General features: G+C 37.2%; 1 long non-coding RNA gene across 1 annotated transcript; it reads left to right on the forward strand.

Moving 5' to 3' along the window:
* Positions 1–1,802: 1,802 nt before the first annotated feature.
* LOC116659781 lies at positions 1,803–17,717 on the forward strand. Its single transcript, XR_004315124.1, has 3 exons — positions 1,803–1,868; positions 14,320–14,326; positions 17,707–17,717. It is a non-coding gene; the product is annotated as an uncharacterized LOC116659781 (long non-coding RNA).
* The last annotated feature ends 584 nt before the right edge of the window (positions 17,718–18,301 follow it).

Here is an 18,301-nt window from a genome sequence, read left to right on the forward strand (position 1 = left end):
GTTTTGCCAGTTTCTTAGCTCCAGGAATCTGCCTTCTGTTTTTACTGTGACAGGTATTTTCTTTACTATCTTCTGCTGTATCTTTCCAATTTTTCTCAGTGCTTCCCCAAGTCCTAAAGCCCTCTCCTACTTGTTCTCAGTCCTGCCCTCAGCAGTTCTCAGCCAGGTAGGGCCCCCTCTTTTGGAGGGTGAATATTTGCTGGTGTCTTTTGTGTTCCACTTCTGCCAGAAAATCTTATTCCCAGTTCTTTCTCACAGCACCTGCCACCCTGCAGCACCGTTTGGCATCCCATGCTGTTCTGGTTTCATACACTCTTCCCCCAACTTACATTTTATTTAATTTGTGGAGTAGGGTATAGGGAGTTGTATTTTTTGTGGTGACCTTTTGTTGTTTTTACTGGAACCCAGAATTCCTCTAGTACAAATGTAAAGTTATTATCTCTGTTGTTCTTACCTTGTGTTAATCAGGAAACTTCTGAAAAGTTTGGTAAAACTAATAGCCAGGTCTCTGGAAGATTGTGGAAAACTGAGGAGCATCTGTGCTTATGTATGGGATCAAATAGAAGGTGCAGAGGAGCTCTTCCAACCTAAGGATGGTCATCCATCTGAGACCAGAGAAAGCATTCTGAGCAGAGGAAGGTTAGAGTCAGAGTAGATTTGCAATATGGAAACAGCCAAAATAAGACATGATGTGTTATTTATGAAACGAGGGGCACACTCAGGCACCCTCACAGGTTCCTATGGAGGAGAATGATAATAACAGCTAACATAGAGGGCCTCTTAAGTGCTTTACATTTATCATTCATTTGTCTCTCACAACAGCACTGTGAGATAGTGACTGGCCTTATCCCTATTTTACAGATAAGAAAACTGAGGCACGGAAAGTATGAGTAATTTACCAAAGATCACACAGCTTGTAAATGGTAGAGCTTAAATTCAAGCCCATTCTGTTCTAAATGCCATGCTCTTGACTAGTGTGTTATCTGTATCTGTCAATCTTTTTGAAAAAAGTAAGGCATCTTCAGGAAAGCTGATTTTTAAGGTGTCCTAAATATAGGACTCTACTTCTTTCAGTTTCTTGGGACATATGCCCAAAGCCACCATAATTTAAGTAGTAATGTTAATGTGATGACATATGAATCGGATGAAATTTGGGTGACATATGGGTCAGGAAAATTTTGCTTTGCACATATATATTAAGAATAAATACCATCCTGGTACTTTAGAACCTAAAGGGTAAAAATTAAAAGCAGAAGATAGCTATTTAAGTGAGAAAGTAAATGGTTTAATTCAAGATGGCAATGATTTGATGTGCTCCACATTTTAAATAGAAAATCCAATTAATTTTATTTCATTTTAAAATCAAATTAATATTAAAAAATAAACTCTCTATAAATTAAAATCCATACCTGCTCTGTTTGCTAAAATGACAACTTTCATTTGTGTTCTATGTATGGCATAAAATCTTGCTTCCCTGAAAATGGTCCCATGACTAAAACAACGAGAACATTTTTAACAACCACCAGTATATAATAAACATCACTAATGAATTAGTATCACAGTAATTGGAGAGTATAGATATCACATAGACAATTCATGTTCTTGACTCCAAACTAAATTCTATCTTTCTAAAAAATAATGGTATTTTCAGGAAAGCTGATTTCCCTGAAATATTTTACTCAGAGATATTCTGATTCATACAATAAACTGTCTTAAAAATTTTCTGAGGAACACTCACAGTCTCAAAATGTGCCTAAAATTCTGCTCATCTGGTTTTATTAATGGTTTATTAAAAAATTATGAAAATGAATAAGCAAACCAATGACTAAAAAAATATTTTCAGGACCTTTACCTGAAAAAAGAATCAGGTATATAAAACTCTTATAAATAAAACAATAAAAAGACAAGTAACCTAATTAAAAAAAATGCCTAAAAGACTTAAACATCTCATAGAAAAACATTTGCAAAGGGTCACTAAAAAAGTTTTTAAACATGCAACATTATGAATTTTTAGGGAAATGCAAATGAAAACCACAGTAGGATATAATTCCAAAAACATTAATATAAACAAAACTTAAAAAAAATAACAAGAAGATGTGACACACACACACACACACACACAGTGAAATACTACTGAGTCATAGAAAAGAATGAAATCTCACCATTTGGGACAAAATAGATAGACCTTGAGGTTATTATGTTAAGTGAAATAAGTTAGACAGAGAAAGACAAATAACATGATTTCACTCATATGTGGAATTTAAAAACAAAAACAAATAAAACAAACAAACCCATAGATACAGAGAACAGATTGGTGGTTACCAGAAGGAGAAGGGGTTGGGGGTAGAGAAAAAGAGTGAAGGGGTCAATTGTACAGTGATGGATGGTGACTAGACCTTTGGTAGTGATCACTCTGTAGTGTATACAGATGTCAAATATAATGTTGTACATCTGAAACTTATATAATGTTATATACCAGTTAAACCTCAACTTTTTAAAATGGGAATATAAAATGTCGCAAAAGTGTAGAGCAATTTGGAATGCTCGTTCTTTGCTTTTAAGGGTATTAATGGTACAACCACCTTGGAAAATGGGTCGATATGTGCTCGTGAAGGTAAACATACATCTATACCGTCATCCAGTAATTTCACACCTAGGTATTTAATCAAGAGAAATTAAAATACATAGCCACAAAAAAGACTTATACAGGAATATTCATAGCCCCCAAAATGGGAAACAATCCAAATATCCATCAACAGGAGAAAGAATAAATAAATTATGTTGTATTCATAAATTGGAATACTAATACAGCAATTAAAAGGAATGATTTCTGAAACACACACTGTATGAATGACTCTCAAAAATTACATTAAGCAAATGAAACAGAATACATAAGAATATCAATTGTAAAATTTCTTTTATCTTAACAGAAGGATTTTGTCAGTCTCCCTCCGTCACCAACACCTCTGCTGCTTCTGCTTCAGCCACGACCAAGCCAACCATCTCGTTCGGTGCTGTATATAGTGTACCTTTTGCCTTCTGCTTATGCCTGATTTCTCCCTGCTCATAGCTTACCCTCTAAGTAATGACTGCTTACTCACCACTTCAGTTCACTCAGCCCTACTGCTGCTAATAAAATAACTCTTGCTTTCTCCACACATCTTCAGTAAGATGTACCCAAATGGAACATCTGAGTTGGCCTAAATAATCATCCGTGTTTTGCCAGAACCTATTCACAAACTCACCTTATAGGCCATTCACTGGACAGCATATAGCCCAGATGCACTGAGTCAATTGTCCTTCCTTGAGTCAACCAGTAGTGACATAAAGATGGGATTGGTGATGCCGTCATAGCAAGAAACTACAAGTGGTTTTTCCCTCAACTTGGGGCTGCTTTAAGCAGAGCAATCACCTTAGATGGTGCAGTAATTGGTAAGAACTGTGACTGGCCTGTCCTGCACATTATTGCTTCTAAATAATCCAAAACTATACCTGAAGTCCATGGATTTTTCTGTGGGGAGAGGAGAGACTGGCAGGAGGATACAACCCCCTAGAGATCATACTTAATTTGCATTGTGTCATGGAAGTGAAATGAAGCATAATTAGTGTGCTCTTGGTGGATCCTTACAAAAAGAATACCAGAAACCAGGCCTGGGGTGAGGCCTAAGTCACCCCATTTAAGTGAGGTGTCAGTACCATAGTAACAATTACATGGCACTCCCTACACATCAGAAGCTGTCCTAAGCACTTTGTGTTATTAACTCTTTTAATTCTTATACATTCTGTGAGGTAGAGGAGAACAAGACACATACGGAATAGATCACTTGTTCAATGACAAGTATCTGGTAAACGGCCGAGGTGGGATTTGATCATAAACAGCTTGGCTCCAGGGTCCATTTTAACCACTACGTTATTTAGCCTCTTTGTCCACCAATTTACCAAGATAGAATCTAGTTTGAAAATGGAAGACTGACGCCTATTTTACAGAAGACAAAACCTGCTTCTCTAACGGTGACTCGATTAAACCAGATAAGAAGCTGCTAGAGTAGCTCCCTAACGAAGCACTTCGAGAACAAAATCTAAGTGACTCCTAGATCCAAAGGGGAAAAATGCAGGTTCCATTCCTGAGGCTATCTGGATATCACTGGTGAGAGGGAAAACCTTCACCGGTGAGGTGGAATACAGGTGTGAACCTGAGCCACGCTCAGAACCATCCGGCAGCAGCTGCTCAATCACCTACGACACGTGCACTCGGACAACACCTCACCTCTCACCTCACCTTACCCTACACAGCACCTAATGATTTTCAAAGCATCTCCACTCCTATTTTGAGCTTATACCAACCTGGTAAGGTAGGTAGGCCTTTATCATCCTCATTTTACAGATTATGAGTTTCGAGTTCCAAGAGATTGAGTGATCACGTCAGGTCACATGAAAAGTTAAACGGTGAGAAGGTACAAGGACCCAGGGCTGCACCCAGATTCAGTGCTCTCCCCATAGCCCCTCATCAACGTGGACATGTGAGAGATGGCCCAAATGCTTGCAAATAACAGAGCAATGGGACAACTTGGCCAGGCTTTCCACATTAGGTCTAAGATCAGTAAAGTCAGATACCCAAGAATGCCATCCTAAGTATATGGCAGCTCATGACTTCTGATTTCTTGTTCAGTGAGAGATTATAATTCACTTGGTTTTCTGTATGTTTGCCTTTCGAAGTCATCCAATGATAACTCGATTGAAAGAAAAGTGTTATGTTTCTTAATCAAACATATGCCTAATTTTTCATGGGGGCAAATGAGGTACTTGCATGGGTTAAAACTAACTGAATTTCCATTACAAGTACATTCCAATAGATTAAAATCAGTTGACCTAAACCCATACAAATGATCCACCAACATGATATTTAAGTGTAATGCTACATTCTATTGTCAATTTTTACAAAACCATTTTTAAATGAATTAAATAGCACTTTGATTTTAAATTATGAACAAAAACATTATTTAAATTTCCAAGAAATGTCACCTCATAGGGCATTCACTGGACAGCTTATAGACCAGATACATTGTCCTTCCTTGAGTCAACCAGCAGTGACATAAAGATGGGGTAGGTAATGCCATCATACCAAGATATGAACTACATATGGCTTTTTTCTCAACTAGGGGCTGCTTTAAGCAGAGCAATCTCCTTAGATGGAGCAGTAATTGGTAAGAACTGTGACTGGCCTGTACTGCACATTATAATTGTATTACTTACATACATTATTATAAACAAGAGATGTATCACTCATTATGAAAAAATGCAATCGAGAATCAAATTACATTTGACCAAAACTTCATGGACTCAGTAATTCACTTCAGGAAATATATCCTCAACATAGTTTCTTCATATATGATCAACACTTTCTAAAATTCTCGTTCATTTATTTATTCACTCAAAAACAGTTACTAAGTACCTACTTTGAGTCATTCTGGACGCAGGGGATGTAACAGTGAAAAAAAAACCAAGCTTTAAAAATCTGTGCCCCCATGGAGTTAGCATTGGGGGAGAAGACAAAGCAAGCAATAATAAACAAGTAGATAAAATGTATAGTAAAATAGATGGTGATAAATGCTAAGAAAAACAGTAAAGGAGGGAAGCCAGATAGAAGGAGGTGCAATTTAAAACTAGGATGACCAAGGCATCGTAGTTTGCCTGGGACTGACTGGGGTTTAAAACTAGAAGTCCCATGTCCTAGGAATCTTCAGTCCCAGCAAAACATGATACTTGTCACTCTAAATCTAGACTGAGGGGCCAGAAAAGGCATATTATGAAAACAGTATTTGAGTAACAAGAACATTCCAGGCAGAGCAAACAGAAAGTACAAAGACTGAGGCAGGAGCATGTCTGGTTTATATGAGCAAAAGCAAGGACCAGTGTGGTGGGAGCTGGTGTGAGGGAAGACAAGAGAAGTAAAAGATGAGATGAAAGTGTGACCCAGCAAGGTGCTGCAGGGAAATGCCCAGCCTCCTCAGCGGGAGGAAGGACTCTCCTCAGTACTGCTACTCCTCACCATGAAGAAACTTGCCCTGGAGGCTGGTTGTTCCCAGGCCTGACTTTGGGGAAACCAGGAAGCAAGAGGGGACAAGAATAGTAGTTGGGGAAGGGAAGAGAAAGAAATGAGCCCAGCCCCGAGGAAAGAATCCTCCCACAAACTCATCTTCCTCAAGGAAGTTTGAGATTAAATCCTTGGTTGCGCCTGTGTATTCATTCTATCTTTTCATTTCTTCCTCTCTAATCCTGTTCAGCTAGGCTCCTTCTGTTTGTTGACGACTCGGGGTTTTAAAGTTAGTACTACCACCAGGCATTCCTGCTAATGGAAGAAGTCCAAATTCTATTTGGCCACGAATACAATTACACCCACAGAAGCATATTTTTGCTCCCAGCTTCAGTCTTCTTTTTGCCAGGTAGATAATTTATACAGAGCTAGAAAAAGATTGCTCGGGGGCAAATGACACCATACACTTGCCACAGACAGACTCAGTCTCCGTTTCTGAGACAGAGACACTGAGCAGTTCACTTCGCTTTTCAACTCCCATTTCAGCAACCCTTTTGTTTTAAATGGAGCCGTTATTTCTTTACCACCTACTAGCACCAGAAGGGTGTCATGAGGACACTTTTAAAATGCTTTCAACTACCCAAGATGAAAGATGCCTTATGAGCATTATGCGATGCTGTCACTGAATCTTCATTCTCACTAGCCCTATTTATGTGTCTCCCGTTTTTATTTTCAACAAACATAATCATGCAGTACACCCATTGTCTGCATACTTGGCAAATTTGCTAACTAGGCATTCGTGTGCTCCTTCAGGTGTTTCATCCATATTTATTGATATTCATCAAATAAGCAAGAGTAGTGATGTAGCCTGTTTACTTTTTTATTTTCTGCTGCTCTAGTTGAAGAGGAATTAAATTGTCTCTCAGATGTTATCAGCAGCTGTCAAAAAGCATACCTTACTCAAAGACCTATTTTGTATTCAGAAAGCACAAAATCACACAACACAGTCACTCCGGCAGCAAACTCAATAGTTATCTATAGCTGTTTAGTGAGAGGCAACTTTGTGTCAATCATTAAATTCTTAAGACTGTATGTGGGAGCATTCCGAGGAATGGGTAAACCACCATGTGACACATATGATTTCAAAGACTCCCAGCAACAACCCTTCCCCTGAATGTATTTTCTAAATAGATGCCTCTGAATAATATGAGAGAGCCCATTAATGGTCTCCAGGCCTTGAGTGGAAGCTTCACAAGTAATTTAAGCCTCAAACACCCTCATAAGAGTGGTAAGTTTAGGTTTGGGGGAAGGGTGGAGTAAGAGGATAATTGCACAGGCATAAGAAAAGCGCTTGCAGGAGATTAAAGGGGATGTGTGAGAGCTCTACCTGATAGAAAAATAAAGAGTAAAAATTAAAATGCTGTGTTTTTTTAATATATGTCTATTCTTTTTCGGATTTTTCCATTCTAGGTTATTACAAGATACGGAATACAGTTCCCTGTGCTTCCCTTGTTGTTTATCTATTTATATATAGTAGTGTGTATATGTTAATCCCAAATTCCTAATTTATCCCTCCCCTTCTTTCCTGTTTAACAACCATAAATTCCATGTCTGTGAGTCTATTTGTTTTGTAAATAAGTTTATGTCTATCATTTTTTAGATTCCACATATAAGTGATGTTGTATGGTATTTGTCTTTCTCTGAAAATACTGAATTTTAAAGGATTTTTTAAGGTATTTTAAGTCATTCAATTTCTAGAAATTCACAATTGCTGCCTTATAAGAGCTCATAATCCAGCAAATGTGTATACTTTAAAAATTGATGATTATGTATATTTAACATAGCAGGATTTTTTTTTTATTCAACTCTCTCTTTTGTCTTTTGTTTTCCTTGTCTTTTGTTCTGTTCTCTTGAAAAAAAGAGAGGGAAGTGAATTATTTTACTAGAAAATACACACACACACACACACACACACGCGTGCGCGCACGCACACACGGAGGAAAAGTTTAAGTTCCTAAACCTCATTCTTAAACTTGAGGACAATTCATTTAACCCTCATATATAGAGATTTCCTAATCTGTAAAATGGTTATATTACCATCCTTCTCTTATCACAGGATTACTCCATTATGTGAGATAATGTATACAAAAATACTCTGAAAAATATGTCACTATCCAAATATTAAATGCAAATCATTATTTTTCTAGTTTAACTTACTAGTTTTATTCTCCCTTCTGCCCATCAAAGTTTACCCTGAACGAACTTGCAAAAAAAAAAAAACCCTTTTGCACTCGCTTATGTAGCTGCACTCTGCCACTTCCATAAGACACTATGTTTATCTTTGCCCAGCCTCTGGCAAGCGCATCGCTCCACCCTGTGTAGCCAGAGGGAAAGAATAGTCCTGAATAAAAAATAAGGGTCAATCATTCAATAGACATAAACTCCTTCTGGGTCGGTCACCTATTTGTCATGACGAGAAGCTACAAAACTATAGTTGCATAGGAAATACAAAGAAAATAAAGAGGTGGAAAAAAAAAAAAAAAGAAAAGAAAAACCTGAGCAATCATCACATATTTTTCCTTTGAGGGAACATTCCTCAGTCTGTGTTTCAAGAAGGTATTTTTGTTAAGGAATTTTTTTCGTAGATTTCCCAATATGTAACCTTATAATGATGTAACCTGCATCTCTATAAATTATATAGCATGTGTCAGAATCAAATGCTCTTAAAATATTATAAAAGGTTGCTAAATATATTTTGCACATTCCTTCCTAACTCTATGTTATACAGTAATTGATACACAGCCCACAAAACATCTAAAAATACTTTTACAGCAAAATAATTGCCTGCAATTTCTTTCTACTCTATGGTAAATGTGGACCACAAAAACCAATGTAGAAATTCAAAAGTACAATTCAGGAAGTGAAGGAAAAGAAAGATAAAACAGCGGTCTCCACAACTCAGCGTTTACTTCATCTGTGCCTAATTACCAACCCACGCGTAGTTCAAAGAATTAGGATCCATTAGAGTCATGCCCTTTTTCCCCAGTGATGTAGAAGTATTTTTTTCTCTGGTCAGGAGACTGAATTTAAATTAAACAAATATGAAGAAGCAGCAAACAACTTGGTTGGACACACTGTTGTTCTATCCCACATTCAATCTCCCTTCCTCCTTCCTAACAGAAGGATGATTTTCCTTAGCTATCTATGTCTCCTCTCTATGACTCAGGAGAGGATGTCCTGACTCCTCACCGTCTCGAGGTGTACCTCTCCACTGAGCAAACAGAAATTTGTGTAACTCTCAAGGCTGCTTTTGGGCTAAGGTAGGATGTGTCCTAAGCTACACAAGTTAGACTGAAGGGAATGACTTGATTCCATACTTGAAGGAGAGGATTTCACTTTCTCCTTTTGGATGTGAACAAGAAGTCACATAGCTCTGAAGGCCCTGATGGTAACCACAAGGGAGAGAACAAGAATGGGATGAAGTTGATGCTGTGTATCCTAGAACACAGAGGCAGAAAAAACCTGGATCCTCAATGACTTCACATCAGCAATGATAAGACAAGAAGCCTGCTTACTCCTGACTTACCAGTTATAGAAAACAAATTTCAGAATTTTTTAACCAATCTCAGTTGGATTTTTGTTGTTGTTGTTGTTACTTGCAGCCAAACACATTATAACTGTTAACAGCCATATTCCTTCCAAGTGCTTCCTTTTTTTCAGTTTTGTGCAGATTATTAATGACTACAAGCAAGCTCATACAAATATGTTTTCATTCACTGTATTGCATTAGTCAGCTAGTTGCTATTACTGGGGGTAGTCAACCATGAAAAGGCTCCATGCATCTCCATACAAAGGTATCAGTTTTAGCACTAAAACAAAATGAGTAGTGACTGTTCTCTGCTAGGAGCTATTTAGAATGTCATTCCCATCACCCCAGTATACAAAACATATTTAATAAAAGGAAACCTAGTCAGTTTACAAGCCTGCATGCTATTTCTTCTTCCTGGAGGAATCTTTCTACTCTTCCTCCCCACCTGATCTAGCTGAGTCTTACTCACTCTTTAGTGTTCAATTTCACTAACTTTTCTCCTGGGAAGCCCTTTTAGACCCAAGAAGACTAGACTAGATGCCCTTCTTATATGTTTCCTTAGCATTCTCTTCTTACCTCAATCCCAGCTGTCTACTGTATGGCAATTTCCTTTTTGTTTGTACTCCCCACAAGCATGTTAAGTTCCCTGAGGCTGGGATAGTATCTAATTCACTATTGTATCCATAGTATCTAACACAATGCCTGACCATCTAAGGTGCTCAATAAATATTTACAGAATGAACACAGACCCAGAATGTTTTGAATAGAATAAGACCTAGAGTTGCAGCATAAAATAGCCATTTCTTTTAGAAAATTGAATAGGAAAAGGAAAAAGCAAAATTTCCAAAATAAAGCTTTCTTCAAGGTGAATTTTGAGCATTTGTAACTGTACATTTCAAAAGAAAAAATAAAGAATCTGATGCAAGAAAAAGATATATCTTATAAGACAGTATATTTTTTAAAACTATGTAAACTATGGAAGAAAAAATTAGGGCTTACAGCAGTTCCTCTTAGTTCCTTAATGAGAAATAACTGAACATGGAGATCAGAATTCTATGTCCTTTTTCATTTGCTGTTCTTAAATACAGTTATACAGTTCAGTCATTCTCAGCAACTTTGTAGTGTTCATGAAGGTCCAGATTAAAAAGTCCTTTCAAGTAGTTTTGATGTAGGTAAATCCTACTTGACTGTTTTACCCTAAAGATTTTGTTGTCCAGAGATCACAATTTCCATTATGTATGATGCTTTTAGTAATTATTATCTTTTTAAATTTTAATCATTAGTCATATTATTCTGGGTGCATATAGTTCTAGAGGTCCATTACTATTTAAAATGGAACCAGGGACTACCTAAGTTATTTTATTACACCACAATTTCTGGTATCAAATAGTTACAAAAACTCAAGCTTCACTAGAACTTGGAAATCTCATCAAGCACTTTTCTAATATAGGACTTCGTTAAAAATAGAACTTGTTTTATGCCATTAGAAAATGTCAAAATTTTAATAATATAAATTGTAACACAAGGCTTTCATTCTGTCTAATTAGAGCAAAGAAATTTGTTTTGTTTTTTAAAGTAATACTTTTATTCATGAACACCAACACCCCAAAGTGGCCACACAGGGTGTGAAGAGCAGATTTTATGGGAGATAAAGCAAAGTAGTCACACTATATCTCCAAACTATTTGCATTTGGTTTTTATTTGATGCCTACTTTCACCTCTTTCTAGTTTTCTGGTGATAACAGGATTTACAATTTTATTTCGGTTGAAAGATAATGACTTCAGTCACATACCTCAATATGACACCTACAGAAGTTTTTTAAGGCCAGTAAAGATGCCCCTAGTAAGGGTTCACCAAGTATAATTTACTAAAAAAACAAGCAAACAAACTAGGGTAACTGAATTTCTTTTGCAAGTTATAGTTCCTATCTATAAATGTTTACTGTGGTTATAACTCAGCCCCTGAATGGGTTAGGGGTACGGGCCAAAATCCTGGTAGTTGAAGACTTATTTTGATCCTAGCATCTGGATCCTTGGCTTGTGGCAACAGAATGAAAGAGCAAGAGAACTAAGGAGAGATGACCGAATTAGTGACATGGCTAGCTTAGTAAACTCCAGGGCCTCTTTGAGCCTCCTATAACCACTATGAAGAGTCTTGGTTCACTTTTATCGAGTATGTACCCACTTAAATCCAGGCTTGTTAATTGAGACAACTTATTCTGTTATTGCATGGTTGGCTGACTTTTGCTGATAAGGGAGGGAGTAGTTCCCTTGACTACCTACCATTGCCTAGACTATTATATGTTCTACCAGTTCATTTCTTTACTGGTATTTACTCATAAATAGTTACCGTTCTTAAATGCCACCTTAATGCTCCTCCCAGAATAGACTGTATTTGTGTCTCTGTCTCATGCTCTAGCTCTCTGTCTCTCCTCTCCTCCCAGTCACCCTCTCCCATAGGTAAGTCACTTTAGAAAAGAATTGCAAGAATATTAAACATGAAATAATACACCTGTAACTATATACATCTCATTTCAGAAAAGAAGTCTAGAAAGGAGAGAAATTCAAAAGCAGCCAGTAGATTCTACCTACATAACATAGTAGGGAGAAGAGATGTAAGGTTATCAAGCTGATCACCTTAAGAGAGAGACTACGTGAAGTTCCAAGAATATGGCATTTGGGGCCTAAATACTTATGAAAGTGCATCTCATAGTGCACTGCACAGACTAAAAAGTTCAAGTTAAGCAAAGAGAATGGAAAGATTAGAAGTCTGACATTTGAAAGGGAGAAAGGCAAAAACTGGTTACAATCCAGAGATTAAATGGGAGAAAGGTTGCACTGAGAATAGTGGAAAAGGAATTTGAGGAATCAGAAGTGCTGACGAATCCCCATCATGTCTACAGAAGATGCACAAAGGAGAAGTGGATGGTAAAGTGGGACCAAAAAAAGAAGAATTCATCTTAGAAAAGAAAAATATCCTCAAAAGAAGAAACAACATAAAGGGAAAAGTTAAGCAGATTGAGAGCACAAATTGTAAAAATAATTAAGTGGGATTTTTAATATTTACATACATATATGAAATGTCTATTTAACAAACTAAATGCAGAACAATGGAGAAGAGGTTCACCCTGGAGCCCCTTTGTGGAGTGGAAGTGAGTCTTAGGACCATGCCTCCCTGTGCTTGCTAAGACTTTGATGTCAAAACCTAATATTGATATTAAATAAATCACTAAATCTTTGCTAAAGTCTGTAATATGTAACTAGAAATAATTCTCTAAAGATGTGTGGATAAATGTGAATACTCATAATAGTGTGCTGTGAGTACTACTATAAGCACTTTTTCCTTTTTTGATATTTCAATATCCAGCAGTGTGTAATTATATAATGTCAACCTGTTATGTTTGAAAATAATACCCCTACAGAGGTTGGCTTATATCACAAGATCTTTGAATATGAATGTGCTTACAAAAATTTTCCTTTTGATTATACCTATGTTGAGGTAGTTTGTTGCTATAGGTTGTGGTAATAATATTTCACATTTTATAGCCCTTTCATTCAAGGATTTGGAGAGATGTTACTAAAAACAGGAAAGCTAAAATTTAATAACTAGAAAACCTAAAGTCATGGCTCTTTCTCTACCTGTTGTGGAGTATTTTAAAGGCAAGGTTTTTTTTGTTTGTTTGTAGGCTAGTTCTCAAAATTTTCTGTGGTAACAAGAGGAAAATAATGCTAATATAAATGTAGAGGCAATTACAAGAAACACATAATTATGTAATGAACTAGAGTATATATAAAGGAAGAAAGATTTGTATTTAGAGCAAAATAAAGACAAGCAATTAAAGATTGCTTTGAACTCTAAGGAAAATGTGCTACATTTAAAAACAAAATGACATTAGTAAACTTCTTTTTGAATTGCTTTCTTGGGAATATAACTGCACCCATATTTGTAAAACAGCAGACTATGTCTGGAGTACTAGGCTAATTCCCCACTTGGAATGGAATCTACAACTAGTTCGTAAGTATAATCTGCTGAGCTAATCCATGATGCACTAAGGCAGCTCATCTTCAATACAAAGGGTAGACCAAAGAAAAGGAAGCCTTTAAAGCCAGCAGAGGAAGAATATGATCTAATCCATCAAGACACAAAAACTGCTGTACAAATGTTGGCCAGTATATTGATTTGTAATGAAAATAATGATGCTAGAGTATTATAGCACTTATTTTATGGAAGGACATATTTACAATAGTTAATACCAACTTTTGTGCATCTCAGCTTTGAAACTGATAATGCATCTTCTTCTCTCACCTGTCAACCTAAAACTTCTCATTTAACCCCATATGTTGATGGTTCCATTTTGTGTTGTTTTGTTTTAATAATATATGCAAGAGATAACAAATTCAGGGTAACTCACAGTAATTCAAAATTGAATTCATGTTTCCAATCCCGCTACTTAGTCATTCAATAAATATTTAAAGAGGCCCTAATATGATCTGGGCACTGGACTAAGGGCTGGAGGGAAAGCCGTGAGTTGGACAGATACAGACCCTGCCTGCACAGACCCGACAGTCCAGAGGGGAAGACAGATCCCAAGTAAGTACTGAAAATGCCAGGAAAAGAAGTGCAGGAGTCCTGGGGGTAATGAAGAGGATGACTGTTGGGGAGTACTCTGTAAAATAAGCCCTAAAGAATGAGTAGGAGATAGGTAGGGCTTTTAGCTAGGCAGATGGGCAAAGTGGAGGAGGGGAGAGGAAGGCCCTTCCTGAGAGAGGGACTAGCGTATTTAAAGGTCCTGAGGCAAGAAATAACATGGCAAATTCAAGATAGGCCAGGCAACTATGAATGCACAGTCAGCACCATGAGGCGACAGCCATGTTTGTTTTTTTGGTTCATTGATATGTCGTCATAGGCCTAGCATATAGTAGTCACCCAGTAAATGTTTGTTGGACAAATGTGGCTGAAGGACAGCTAACTAGAAGATTAGCACAAAATGATTCTACAGAGGTAAACAAGGGCCAGCTATGCAGGGCCTCATAGGCATGTTGAGAATTTTGACTTTTATTCTAAAGACAATGGGGAATCCTTGAAGGTTCTATGCAGAATAGTAGCTTATTCAGAAAGATAATTTTTCCTATTATTATATTTCATCAGCTCTAAGATGCCACTGAGTATAAAATACACCATCATTTTATAAATGACACACACAAAAAAAACGCTGCCAATCAAACTATAGATACTAAATCAATTGTAAGACATATCTGGACTTGAGAGAAGTTAAAATGTAAAAGAAAAAAGTATATGTAACAGTTTATGAACTATAATATGCAGGGAGAATGAATTAAAAGTGGGAAACCATGGATACAGAGCCACTAGTTAGGGCATTATCATGGCTGCTTCAGTGGCTCAGGCTACTGCAGAAGTGTAAGACTGGACCGTAAAAGTGGCAGTTTGGATGGAGGAAAGTGAACAGAAAAGAAAGCTATTCAGAAAGTAGAACTGCCAGAACCTGTAACTGATGAGTATTAGAGGGAGAATGTTGGAGGCACTGGGTGGATGGTGGTATTGTTTACTGAGTTGAAAATGTTAGTATGGAAGCTCAGAAGAGAAACCTGGATTAGAGATACAAAGTTTTGATTTATCAGCAGACAGATGGTAAACAAAGTCATGGGAGCAAAAGAGATTTCTTTTTCCCCTAGGGCAGCAGTTTTCAACCAGGGGCAATGACTCCAGCTGCAGGTTAGGCTGGAGATGGCCACAGTGGGAGGCAATGAAAAAAAAAAACAAAAGCTTCTTGAAGTAGCACAAGTGAGCAAAATGAGGGCCTGGCAAAGGCATCATCAATGGAATAGAAAGAAGGTTCAGATCCCACGGATCTCATACAGGTGAAAGATCAGGATTTAGTGACAAAACTGGCTGTTAAGGCTGTGAGAGCAGAATTATTTACAGGTTCCTGGCTAGATTATGGTGCCATTAACTATAATGAAGGAAAAAACAAAGAAGAGGAAAAGGAGATGAGGTTTTCAGGGAAGACAATGAGATCAGTTTTAGGCCCTTTAATCATTGACTGTGGCCTAAGGAACACCCAGATGAAGATGTCCCACAGGCAGTTTTACAGAGTGTTAAACAACAACAACAAACACTATACCATGTTCTGTTGGAACCCAGTTCATCCTGTAAGAAACAGGCGGAACGTCCTTGCCTTACTCATTTTGTTCAGGGAGAAGAGGCATCATCACAGCATTGGACAGCTCAACAGTTAGATGGGCTTGAATTCCAGACCTGACTCCAGTGGCTACAGGCTGAGAGGTCTTGGGCTAGACACTTCACATCTCTGAGCTCGGTTTCCTAATCAGTGAATTGAGGATGATATTTAGCTTCTAAAGATGTTTTACATGTTAAATAAGGTACAAAAATATTTAGAAGAACACTTAGCATGTGGAAAGCATTGTAGCTATTTCTATTATCTGTTTTGGTGTGGGACAGTTTCTTCCAATGTTTATAACTGTATTCATCTTTTTCATTCTTACATCAAATATTTGTAAGACCCTGGTATGTGGAAGGTACTGGTACCCATCTGCTTCTGCCATCTTTCTCCATCTTCTGTTCTAATCACCTGAGTTACCAGCTGCTAGTCCTCAGTTTTTCCTAGGTTCCCTGTAGTCTCTGATACTTCAACCTCCAGTCTAGGCTAAAATATCAGCAAGGCCTCGCACACATGTCAGCAAAGTCATGCCAGCTTCCTTCCTAACAGATCAAACAAAAAGACGTGAGGAAGACACACATGAGGCAGGAAAGAGAGGATCCAAGTTTGACCCAAAACTTACATTTCTGCAGAATTTATATATTAAAAGAGAAAAAGTGATTTTTATACATCAGGGAGACTCAATTCCTCAAAATGACTTACATCTTTTTTTCTGCTACACTTGCAGGGAAAATTGCATCATTAATTTGTGATTCCCTTTTTCTAACATTTGTAATTTTAATCCTTACCTGTGCCTTTCTTCCTTCAGGGATTTATTCCTCTTTGCTACTATTTTGTTATCATTAAAAGGCTTTGAAACAAAGTCATTTTGAAGCTATTCTTGCTTACAATTTAATTTTTCCCTGCTTAGCTTTAACACCAATTTTTAAATTCTTGCCCAGAGTTGCCTGTTGGAAACTGCCCCTGTTATAGAAGAGGTCACTATGATTTATAATAGATCTAGATATGTATTCTTTTGTGGTTTCTAGATTTCCCTTTGCTTGCTTGTTTTGAAAAATTCTTCAGTCTTCCTCTGTCTGCTAATAGACCACTTACTCAGCTAGGCTTTCACTACTTTATTTTGAAACTGTTTCCTTATAATTATTTCATTTTTATCTTCCTCTGGTCTGTGTATGCCAGTAGGATATCAGGGAGAATATCTTAGATATACTACCCTAGTTTAAAAAGACTCCTGTATCAGAGCCACCTGTTGTTTCTTTGCTCATGGCAAACCATTCAGGATCCCCCATGGAAACGAGCTCTTTCATCAGTTTCTTCACTAAAGAACACACACTACAGAATTAAAATACAAACACACATTTTCGTATTTAGGGGAAAAACATTTATTGAGCATATTTTTACGTAATGCCAGCATGGCATTCCTTTGTTAACTGTAAGAGCTTGCAATCTAGTTGGGAGACACAGAACACCACAGAATGGTTCAAGGATCACCACAGGAAAAAAAAAAAAAAAAAAAGGAAAACTTGAAGGAAAAATAGAGTAAACCAAACATACAAATCACTCAAAGGGGATACAGAGCAAGTGAAGGTTTCTGATCTAATAAGGTGAGAGAGTTCCTAGGAAGTAGAAATTTTTTTAAATAGATGAAAAGAAAAGTAATTTTAAAATCAAATTCTTTCAAAACAGATAATAACATGGAGGTTTCAGAGTGGCAAGAGATTTAGAGACCAATGAAATGATTTGAGACCCAATTTAGTCTCAGTTCAAACAATGTTATCCAACACCACATGCTTCCACACTGGTTTCAGTTCTTTGATTATCTGGATATATTTCCTGCAAATGTTTGGTAGATATAACTCTCCTACCTCTTGAAAATAGGAAAGGAAGAGCAGACAAAGAGGTTTTGCCTGAAAGTAAGTGACAGCCTCAAGAGGGAAACACAGCTGACCCTTGAACAATACACGGGTTAAGGGCACCGACCCTCAGAGAAGTCAAAAATCCACATATAACTTACAGTCAGTCCTCCATACCCACAGTTCTTCCAAAACACAATTCCTCTGTGTCTGCCATTCTGCATCCAGGGAGTCGACTAACTGTGAATCATATAGTACTGCAGTATTTACTATAGAAATAAATCTGAGTATACATAGGTCTGTGCAGTTCAAACCCAGTTTTTCAGCATCAGTGGAATGGTCCTTTATGACTCTCAAGGAAGAAAAATATTTGGAAGTGACGATAGCCCATATAATTCTATTTCCTTATATGAAATTGTCCCGTAGGCAGGGCCCTCTCCATTCCCTAGCAGAAATATTAAAGTGAAGCTGGCACAATTTTTAGATGGAGATTTCTTACAGAATCTTGCCAGACATTATATGTTCCATTCATTACAAAACTGTCTTCTGAAAAAAGATCTTATTTGTTTCACATAGATCTTACTTGTTACCCATAAGAAAGAGTAAAGCATTAATTGTGTGTTGA

This window comes from Camelus ferus, chromosome 3 (genome assembly GCF_009834535.1).
Source record: "Camelus ferus isolate YT-003-E chromosome 3, BCGSAC_Cfer_1.0, whole genome shotgun sequence".
Classification (NCBI taxonomy): domain Eukaryota; kingdom Metazoa; phylum Chordata; class Mammalia; order Artiodactyla; family Camelidae; genus Camelus; species Camelus ferus.